The 11,097-nt window shown below is 35.7% G+C and overlaps 2 pseudogenes; both read right to left on the bottom strand.

The window, feature by feature from the left end:
- Positions 1-6,737: 6,737 nt before the first annotated feature.
- Positions 6,738-8,063, bottom strand: LOC108971981 (annotated as a pseudogene).
- Positions 8,064-10,518: 2,455 nt separating this feature from the next.
- LOC108971973 overlaps positions 10,519-11,097 on the bottom strand; it is a 1,657-nt pseudogene continuing 1,078 nt past the window's right edge.

Genomic DNA, 11,097 nt, shown 5'->3' with positions numbered 1-11,097 from the left:
TGTAATATTTGTTGCATACCCCTAGGCGTGCCCAACTCATTTCATCGGGCGCCTCACCCCACACCACCAGCAGCCGATGCTGTCAAGGATAAGTCTTAACACACTTTCGCCGCTCTAATTATACAAATCACTTAAAAGCCACTCGGTTTGTGCCGGTGAAATGGGTCGTGAAAGAGCTCAAAGGCCACGCTAAACGGCGCACTCCCCTCGCATGGAGCAGGCGTAGAAATGCAATTTATTTAATGTTCATAAGTGCTGATTCAATACATATTTAAGTGTGCTTAGGAATGTGTAAGCGTGATTTATTTACCCACGCAAAACATAAGCAATTTGTTGCAAATGCGTTTTAATCAAGCGGCTGCAAGTATTAATGAGCGGAAATCACTTAAAACGCTGCACAAAAAATTAAATAAAACTAAATAAAACACAGTGTTTCAATTTGCAAAGCGTTGACATCTTTTCGTCGGCATAAATATTATTTTGTGCATACGCCTGATTAAGCAATTACAATGACATTAAAACGTATACAATGAGCGTGCAATTTGCGAAATTAGAAATTACGATTTCAGTTAAAATATGTGACAAGTTACAGTTAAAATTACTTTCGGGAATCTAGTATGTATGTATGTAGCGCTGGGACTTATGTGACGTGCGCCCTGATGTTCAGCCAGTTGCGTGYCAATCATATCGGCGGGAAAACCACTTTGCAATCTCATAACATAATATTATAAATGAGTCAAGCCAGATGAAGTGGTCCAGGGTAATTTCGCAAAATCACCAATTTTGAAAATTAGCAGTAGCTGATATTAATATTTCGTCCAAATTTTTTTTTTTTGCTAAAGTTATTATTTTGAGGTCGATACAATTTTAAAATTATTTTCTCATAAACTATTGGAGATAAATCGGGGAAATTTTGTGAAGTCAAGGAAAAATGTTCGGGCTATATTAAAAATATATCTTCATTGCCCTCTTGTTTAAATAAGAATATTTTACATAATTTTTTGTTAAACAATTGAAGTTTTTCAAGTCTTCTTCACGCTAAATAAAATTTGAAAAGTATGTGACATGTTTTAAAAGCCGTAGGTGGACAAAAAATTCAGTATCTTTGGAATGGTATGAATGAACAAAAATTTGTTTGCAGATTATTAACGGTGAATATTTTCCGGAATAACTTGATATAGAAGTATTGCCTGTTATTGTCTGATGAGGCCCCCATTGATCGAGATAAAAATGAATACAAGTAAAATGGCCGTATATGGAGTGAAACAAATCCATAAATAATCGTAGACACTGAACTTTACCCAGAACGAGTCACTGTTCGGTACGCAGTTTCATCACACAACTCATAGCCAAACCGGTCATTGCGGAGCTCAAACCAAAATTAATAAAACAGTATCAAGAAACTCCACCTTCCACCGGACCCCAAGGTCACCTGACTTCGCTACACAAGACTTTTCTATGCTTTTGTCAAGCAAGAGGTGCTGCTGGACATGGAGGACAGTTACGGTCCATAATTTTTATACTCTTAAAAATTGAGATATCTCAATGAAACATGATAAACTCTAATTTGGTACGGGGGATCGCAGCAGAAAGAGGCATATGTGAAAAACAATAATTCTAATAAGTTTTATGTACGTCTCCTAAACCATTAAAGCTAAAACAACCAAATTCGCTTAGCGCAAATATTATAAGAATATAGCGGTACTGTTAAGAACTACCAAAGCGCAATAAATCAATAACTAAATACGCCAGAGACATAAAATTTATTTCCGAGATGATATAAGAGCGCTTTATGGGAGCCGCTGCGAAAATTGGGCGATGGTCATGGACGGGGGCGGTTTTTGTGAAGTCACATATCTCGGGAACCAACCAACCGATTTCAATTAAATTTAGTACATGACATTTTCCTCATATTTCTATATCACATTGTGAAAATGAGCGAAATCGGACTACAACGACGCCTACTTCCCATATAGCATAATTTTAATTTCCATCGGATTCTCTTACTTTACAATACACATATCAATTATAATGTTCATGAACCGATATCATAAGCCGCATGAACAATATGACATAATATTCAATTGCAATATCAGACTTAATGTGATCATTAACATTCTCTTCGGTATATTTTCTTTATTTCATCAACGCTCAACATATTACCTTCAATTATATCTTTAATCAATCCACCTCCTCAACAATTTCAGTCTTACTGCATATAATCTTGTTGGATAATTTTCAGTAAGAACTTCTACAATAAACCTTGCCAGTAGCAACCATTTCAGTAGAGCTCTACGCTAGACCAGAAGCATATTGAAGCCACGCAAGAACTAGCTGTTGATCAGCGTAGCACTGTCGCCGCGAATGCAGACCTCTCTGATCCCTTAATGGCAACCTGCATTTCTGCTTAAAAACAATATAGTAACTTGAAGCTTAAGGGGTAGTCAGAATTTTCCAATTTCAATTTTTTTTTTTTTTTTGCATTTTCGTTAAGTGTAATATCTTAAAAATATTCTCTGAGAATTTCAAGTTGATCCGATATTAGGTTTTGAGTTATTCGACAAATAACAAAGAGTGTAAAAATTTAAACGAGTTTTTCTCAAAGCTACGTTTTTTGAACTGGTGACAACCGTAACTCGAAAATCGCTTAGTAGCTTTTAATGAAATTTATACAACTTTTAGAATTTAGAAAGAAACTTGCTGAGGCCGCCATTTTTTTATCAATTTATTAAACTAATTTTTTTTTTCCGATTAAGTTTAGATGAATCTCCAAGGACTTATGGTTGTCACCGCAAGTACTTCTTTTTGGAACAGGGTCAACACAGACAACTATAACTTTTAAAAAAATTTTTTTTTTTTTTTCTTTTGAAATTTTCATGACTTTCTTGGCATTCTATAATAATAATCTATAATAATGCCATATTACTACATTTGTAAAATAACACGATTTAATAGCAAAAAAAAATACTGGAAATTGTATTTTTTTCGTGCCTCTGACTACTTCTACCTCTTAAGACAATGTTTCACAGAGAGCAAAGTTCCTCTCAACTATCTCTTTTAACTTCGGCCCGTTTGTGAAAGCCTCATCTCCAGCGACTTGATTTCATTCATATATGTGAATAATCTAAATTTTCAAGGATGTAGTCGAAGAAGGAGAAAATTTGAGAAAAAGAATAATTTGCGGTAAAACATTATTGGCTTTGTAGAGCCTAATTATCACAATTGATTGTATAAGACAACCGTTGCCTTCTTTATTCATTTTTCATCGACTAAAGTCCATGAATTATTTCTCTCAAGGATAAGCCCCAAGAAGTAACTTCACCTTGGATGGAGGTGCGAGCCTTTTATACATTCTCAAATATTTTTTCAGACTCATACTCGGCTCAAAATCATTTCCGAGATATACATAATCCTATATAACAGAAGCTTTTTGTTGCAAATGTATATATTTTGCTCTACTTAGAGTGCCATAAATATTGAATCAATAATATCATAAGTTAATTAAACGAATATAACTATATTGAAAAGGACCGATTTCCCAGACATCTGTTATTTCCAATGTCTAACATGAGTGGATAATACCAGTAAGCCAATTATGACTTTTGTCAAATATCAACATCATCGAAACTCTCAGCGCAACTTGATGTAGTCAGGTATCGCTAGTTTGCTGACAATACACATATTTATTCCAATAAATCCTTCAAATTGCCCCCAAATTCATGTGTATAATGAAAACGCAAATTTGACAATCTACAAAAATAAGGAAATCACAAAATTTGCAGTTTTTGCAAAGCTTTACTCACCGAAAGGTTAGTTGTCAGATTCACGTTGAAGAATTTGAGAGCAACAAAGGTAATGTTCTTCTGAGCACGATGCAAGAAGTAGATGATGAGCTTGCGGGAACGCTTATGCTACTTCTAAAACTACTCAGTTGAAGTAAAACCAGATTCTGTTCACTTTTTCGCAACTCATGCCCTTATAAATATTCGAGACGAGTACATCACCTGAGATTTTTGCATAAGTGTTGATGAATAAGCCATATTGGAATCAGAGGAATAATTATAGGTTGCGATAATTGGACGACAACTTCGATTAATTACACTTTTTTCCATGCGAAAACTAAAATTAGGAAAAGTTTGTTCTAGTTTATAAGTTTAACGATACTAACTGCTGTCTGTGAAATATTCAGAAATTAACTGTTTGACACTGGGGTGTAGATTTACTGGGATAGAAGACTGACTATAAGATTTAAAGATGGCAATCCTTTGTTTGATATTAAGTTTATAGACCAAAACGAACACCACGTTCTTGGAAGACTTTCAACTGAAGAATTAACTCCTTATTGAGATGACCTATTCATCTTTTCTGAAATTCTAAGAGTTTTTGAAGGTAAATCTTACAGTGAGATTTTTTGAGTAGCTATAACTGTAAAACGTAGCGTATAAAGGAGCTCTTTGTAAAGAGTTTTATAGCAAAGAAATAGTTACTGGCACTCTTTGATATGCGTGGGAAACTGGACACGACTTTGCAAATTATACGCAAAGCATTTTTTCTCACAAAACCCATTCTTAAAAAATCGGAAGATGTTTCCTTGTTAAGTCAGATCAGAGTTCAGTCACAGCTTTGTTTTGAGGGGCTATATCTATTTTACTCGTATAAACGTATAAGCGGTGTTATGATGAAAATCAGTATATATAAATATAGTTAACTTTTATTATATCTTTATGTTATCTATTTAAAGTTAATATTGTCTTAAGTGTAAGGTTTAGTTTTACTCTTCCATTGACCTTCACTGTGTCTTCCATCAACTTATTAACTGATCCTATTTGACCACAGTGTTGAACTTAGAAGAGCAGTCACAGTACCTTTTACGTAAAGCTTGGCCGTGAAATARTTATCAACAGGTTTACTCGAAATCACTTATGAGCAAAATTAATCTTGCCCCGAAGGAAAATAAGAATAATTAATGGTAGAGTGGTTTTCTGCAGAGTACAGTATACTTTAATGGAAATAATATAAATATATCGAAAAGCGTCATCTACTATTTTTTATGTCTGCCCTCAGTGGATAGTGCCAATGTGCCAAATATTTATGAGTATATGTACTTGTGTGAGATGTGAGTATTACATGACGAACTCGATTAAAACCAAAGAAATACTTTCTAGTACACAACAGCCCCATTCTCATGAGCTCACACAAATCAAAACTCTCACTATTGTGAGCTTTTTGAATTTTCTGATGTTTACCTTATGCTAGCGTAAATTCAAAAGCTCATATGCTCACGCTTTCCTCACAATTGTGTGATGTTTAAAAGCACAACTCACAAAATAAATCTCACAYATTTTTTTCTCACAAATCGGTTGTGAGGACTTCTCTGATTATGACTGTAAGACTTGCTGGTTGTATATAGTATGGGTAAGCCTCCCGATTTTGTTCTTTTTAAACACAAAGATGTACCGTTATTTGGAAAACACGCTTTCTCAATTTTATGAAGATAAATCATATAATATATTGGCTGCTGTATGCTGTACAAAGTCACCCGGAATTTCGATAATCCTTGTATAAGGTATATGGGAATTAAGGGAAGTATTATCGTTACAATCACCGAAGTGATGTGTTCTATGCAAATTTAAATGATAGAGGCTACATGGTTTAGGAAAAATACTCTGCAAAATTTTTAGGGACCACGCCCACTTTTAAACATATTCATACCACAAGTGCCCCAGTTATGATGTTATGATTTGTTGGCACTTTAGAGGCGTGGCAATGGTCCAATTACGCCCATTTACGAACCGTTTGTCACCTTTTAGTCAGCTAATTTAGTTTAGTATAAAAATAAAAGGACATTTCCATCAAAAAACGAAAACTAATCATCAACAAACCAATCAAATTTATACAATTGAATTGAAACAAAAAACATCAAGTCGATACTATCACCCATAATGGAATAAGAAGAAAGAAAGTACCCAGCGTTGGAGAGCTTATGGTGCAACCCTGCAAAACCTGAAAATATCTCCTGAAGCATTTTTCTCGAGTTAATCACAAGAAAAACAGATTTTAGTTGTCAATTAAAACATAGACAATAGTAAAAGTGATCCAAAATATGCAAAACAAAGTATCTCTCTCTTGCCCGAGTTCGACTTGATAACTTTAATGTTACTTTTGCAAGTAATTTGACAAGAAAGCAGCAATGAGCAAAGAAATGGCAAATCGAATACATCTAATGTATTGTACAAATATGGGATAATGTACCCATCGACAAATAAGAATRAGTAATTAATGATATTTTCTAGTTAACTGTTTATATATTACATATATATTGTAATTAATATTCGACATAAAATACTGAGAACAACTATTCCACTACACAATATAGAAAACTATGAAACAGAAGAAGATAAAAACAAAATTACAAAATTAAATTATCAATAGAAAGAAAGTCAATATATAATTTTTATATAATTTCACAGCAACTTGAAATATCAGAAATAAATATAACGGAGATTATAATTAAATAGCTGAAATATTTAACGCTTATCTTAAATGATCTCAAGAGCAATGTTTTGCATAGTAACTAAAGAATTATTCAAATATAGACTATTTCTAAGTTAATATTTTCTAAAAAATATCCCGCATCTGCAATATCCCTTGAATAATTACCATAATATTAATAGTCAATGCCTGACACCACCAGTGTCAGCTACAATCAATCAAATAAGTCTTCGACAGTTGCCTATTCATTCCAATAACTYCTTCAAATTCTACCCAAAGCCCACGTTGTTCATAACTGTGTACAATGAAAAACCAAATTTCACAATCTGCAAAGAATTAGAAGACKCAAATTGTGTTGTGCAGGCGTTTCCAAAGCTTTACTCACCGAAAGATTAGTTGTCAGATTGATGTTGAAGAGTTTGAGTGCTACGAAAGTAATGTCCTCCTGTGCACGATGTATGAAGTAGATGATGAGCTTGCGCGAACGCTTGTCCATGGCCAACCAATTGCAATGGAAAATGGCGTCAGGCAACTTGGCACTGTCAACTTCCATCATCGAAGCTTGATAGCATGTAGGCGTGATCTGCATTATAACGCCAAAATAATATATTAAAGTGACCACCCGTTGAATCGTATTGGCAAATAGGAAAATGTTTAGCAAGGTAATGCAGAGAGCTATAGCAGCAATAACGAATTGAACAAATAGTGTTATGGAGCAGACGGAGGAAACGATATTTTTCGCCCTGAAAAAGGGTAATTAGAATCTTGCTTTACTTTATTTTAAAAATCCATTTGAGCCGGTCTTACTCCAACAATTCCTGATGTGTAACAATGCAATCCACCAATTCGTCAAAGTTGTCTTTATCAGTAAACTCTGGATTCTCACCCAAATGACTAACGCGTTCTGCCAACAGATTGAAATGTGTGCGTAAAGTTCGTATATAAATTGCCGGAAACAAATCCATTACAGTTTGCACGGTGAGTATGAAAACTATATGAAAAACCTCGAAGATGTAATGCGCCCAATATCTTATGGTTGGCTGAGAGATAGAATCAATGAAAGGCAACCAAGTGCTCAGAGGATAACTATTTGTGAATAGCGCTTGGAGATATAAGATGCTGCCATAAAAATGAAACATAAACCATATGCCGGTGAATATACGTGAGCTGATCATAACACAATCTTTTATCTGCTCACGACCCGCGACGCTCTGGTAGCGTTCATCCAAACGATCAAAGATCGGTTCCACTTTTCGCAAATGCGTCCTCAATATTGCAACGGAAATGGTCTTGAGTGGCACGCCTATGACATTGGCTGCTGTTTGCAAAAGGGTAAGTTGGATCGTTATAGGATCGGTTGTTAAAGCGTGCAAGTAACCCGTGAAGAAGGTTAGCGGACAGAGGAGTAGTAAAAACCAGCAGAAGCACATGTGCAGTAGACGACCGAATCGATACGGTTTTAACGACTTAACTCCAATCAGTGACCAACATTGAAGTAAAAGCTGTATCGATTCAATGGTCTCGAACTTCGTAGCGCCGCGTCCATATAACAAATCGGTGAGTTTGCGCATATTCCTAGTGTCAGCTGGCTGCCTGTGATTATAAGATAAGAATAATGTATATGTTTTATATATGTATACTTTTGGGAAAACGTTTCCAAAATTTTTTTTGTATTGCAAAAAAATACTTTCAACATGGAACTTCAAATCTTTACTCGCTCTTTAAATGTTTCAGCCTATTCGAATTATTTAATTTGATTGAACTTTGAATATTTACTAGAAGGCACGACTATTTCATTGAAATCAAAACAGATTCTGCTCACATTTTTGCAACTAATGGCCTTATATATGGCATGTTAGGGGCGTGTAGAAAAATAGCTAAGGGATGCGTTAATTGGACGTTAAATTTGAAATGGTACAGTGAGTAACAGGAAATTTGCTGGGTTGGCCTACCTTACATTATGAACCTCAGTCATGTCAGAAATTATTTTTCATGAAACTTTTTGATGGAACATTAACACTTGTTATACATACATTTCTTTGAGGTTCTTACAACAAAGAAATTGAGAGTGCAGAATACATTTGTGAGAGATAAAAATCTGACAGATTTATTCAGTTACACATCAAATATTACGAAGAAGATCTTAGATCTCGCTTCCTTCATTTTGAAAAGATAATTTCAAGGCGGAATAAAAATACTCTTGTTAAAATCTATAGGTTTGACTGTTGGGACGCACGTGATATCAAATAAAACTCTTTGACTGCCCACACTCATGCCGATGGTTTGTTTTGAGCAATTACAACTGTAGTATTTAGCGTATAAAGGAGTTTTTATAAATGGTTTTCCAGTAAACAGATAATTACTCGAGCTTTCATTGCTGAGCGTGGGAAACTGAATAATTGAAAGGCTCTTCATGAAGGGCAAACGGTTTTCTTCCACATGACTTTGCAAGTTTTAGCACACGCAAGGCATTTTTTCTCACAAAACCCATACCTAAACGAAAATTATTATACTATATATAGTATATGGTGGGGTGCGATATTTCGGGAACCAATATAACCTCACAGGTTTCCCGAAGGCTATAGACACTGTGGACAAGTTTGATATCTGGCGGCCTGTAATACTCTGTGGTCACATGTTGTGAGTACCAACCTGTTTTCAATTTCATAAATTCGAAGTAATAATGACCTCTCTAGCAAACTCATTGTCTTTGAAGTTTTTAATGATTCCACTTCCAAATGAAATGGATAAAAAAKAAGATTAATGCTACTGATAAAAAGTTAAAAATTCCTCTTCTTGGCCATCCCTAAGCGGCTTCTCCGCGAGCTTGAACGAGAAACCCATTAGAGCTCGAATACCAAAACGCCTCCAGCCGTGTGGTATTAAAGGACTCTCGATATTGAGAAGACACCGACTCTCGCTTTTCAGGATGCCCACTTGACGTTTGATACACTTCTCTGAGTACTATTGATAGTTTTCTACTTGATAGCTTCAGAGTCTATCAACGGGTCTTATCGAAGCTTCCTACAGCAAAAATCCAAGTCCGTCCAAATTCAAGTTTCTACTTCTTCGATGCTGAAATTTGGTCAAATATAAACATATATTTTCAGCAGCTTTTGGCTCCTCGTCCTTAGTCCAGAGATGCCACTACTGCTCAACCATAACTTTTGCCTTAGCATTACGTCGTTTTCGTAAGGCCTTGACGGACGCCAAGTCACATGTCCGCATTAGCCACAGAACTTATTTCACCCGTTTCTCCTGCGCTGTGGAACATCAAGAACAATAATTGCGAAGCATTAGATTATGACCACTGATGCGTTGCTAAGACCACCGAAAGACTTCTTTATCAACAAAGCCTTTCGATCCGTCCGAAAAGAGTTTTCCCTTACCGTATGTTCGCCTATTAAATTGCAGCAAAATGAGCCTTTTTGGGAGTACGTATCTAAGTGGGCCCTCACTTGTAGGCTCATCTGCCTTGCAGGTAATGTAATACTGTCGATGGTAAGGACAAACTCTGCATGAAAAACGCTAGTGTATTTGAAAACGAGCTCCTTTATATCGCTTCCATACATGCTCATATACCGATCAAAGAAGAAGCTATCAGAAGAAGACTCTGCGACGCAATGATCTAAGTTTTTAGAAATGCACTCCTGGACGAAGGAAATCTCGGAAAGACACAGTTTGTACAACTACCGGATATATCGAAAGGTGTTGTGTGTAGAATTGATTTCAATCTTTGGGAACTTTGCTTTTTGATTATTGTTAGTTCTGGATCGTTTTCGAAACTTTTGAAAAATTATCCTACTAGTTTTCATTACGGTATAATATATGAGAAATCCGAGTACTATTCAAATATATTTATTGTTGCGCAGGTATTTCGTGCTATAAATATGCAACCAATAATATCGTAAGTTAATTAGACTAATACACTTAAATAAATCGTAATGAGCCGATTTACAAATCATCTACTGTTTCTAATGTCTGCTATGAGTGGATGGCTTGCTGACAACATATGTATGTACCTCTTCATTCCAATAACTCCTTCAAAGTCTATCCAAAGCCCATGTTGCTCATAAATGTGTACAACCAAAAACCAAATTCGACAATCTACAAGGAAAGAGAAGGCTCAAAAGTAGTATTTGCAAAGCTCTACTCACCGAAAGGTTAGTTGGCAGATTGATGTTGAAGAGTTTGAGCGCTACGAAAGTAATGTCCTCCTGAGCACGATGTATGAAGTAGATGATGAGCTTGCGCGAACGCTTGTCCACGGCCAACCAATTGCAATGGAAAATGGCGTCAGGCAACTTGGCGCAGAGAAATTTCAGGCGTGGTTGTGAACCGATTTCACCCATATTTGGTACATGTCATCGCGGTGTTAAGAAAATATTATATACCGAACTTCATTGAAATCGGTTGAGTACTTCCTGAGATATGATTTTTGGTCCATAAGTGGGCGACGCCACGCCCATTTTCAATTAAAAAAAAAACCTGAATGCAGCTTCCTTCTGACATTTCTTCCGTAAAATTTAGTGTTTCTGACGTTTTATGTTAGTCGGCTAACGCACTTTTGGTGATTTTCAACATAACCTTTGTATGGGAGGTGGG

Source organism: Bactrocera latifrons, unplaced genomic scaffold, assembly GCF_001853355.1.
Source record: "Bactrocera latifrons isolate USDA-ARS-PBARC rearing strain unplaced genomic scaffold, ASM185335v1 scaffold_11, whole genome shotgun sequence".
NCBI classification, from domain to species: domain Eukaryota; kingdom Metazoa; phylum Arthropoda; class Insecta; order Diptera; family Tephritidae; genus Bactrocera; species Bactrocera latifrons.
Note: the sequence above shows the minus strand (reverse complement) of the source record. Positions and strands in the feature narration are given on the sequence as shown.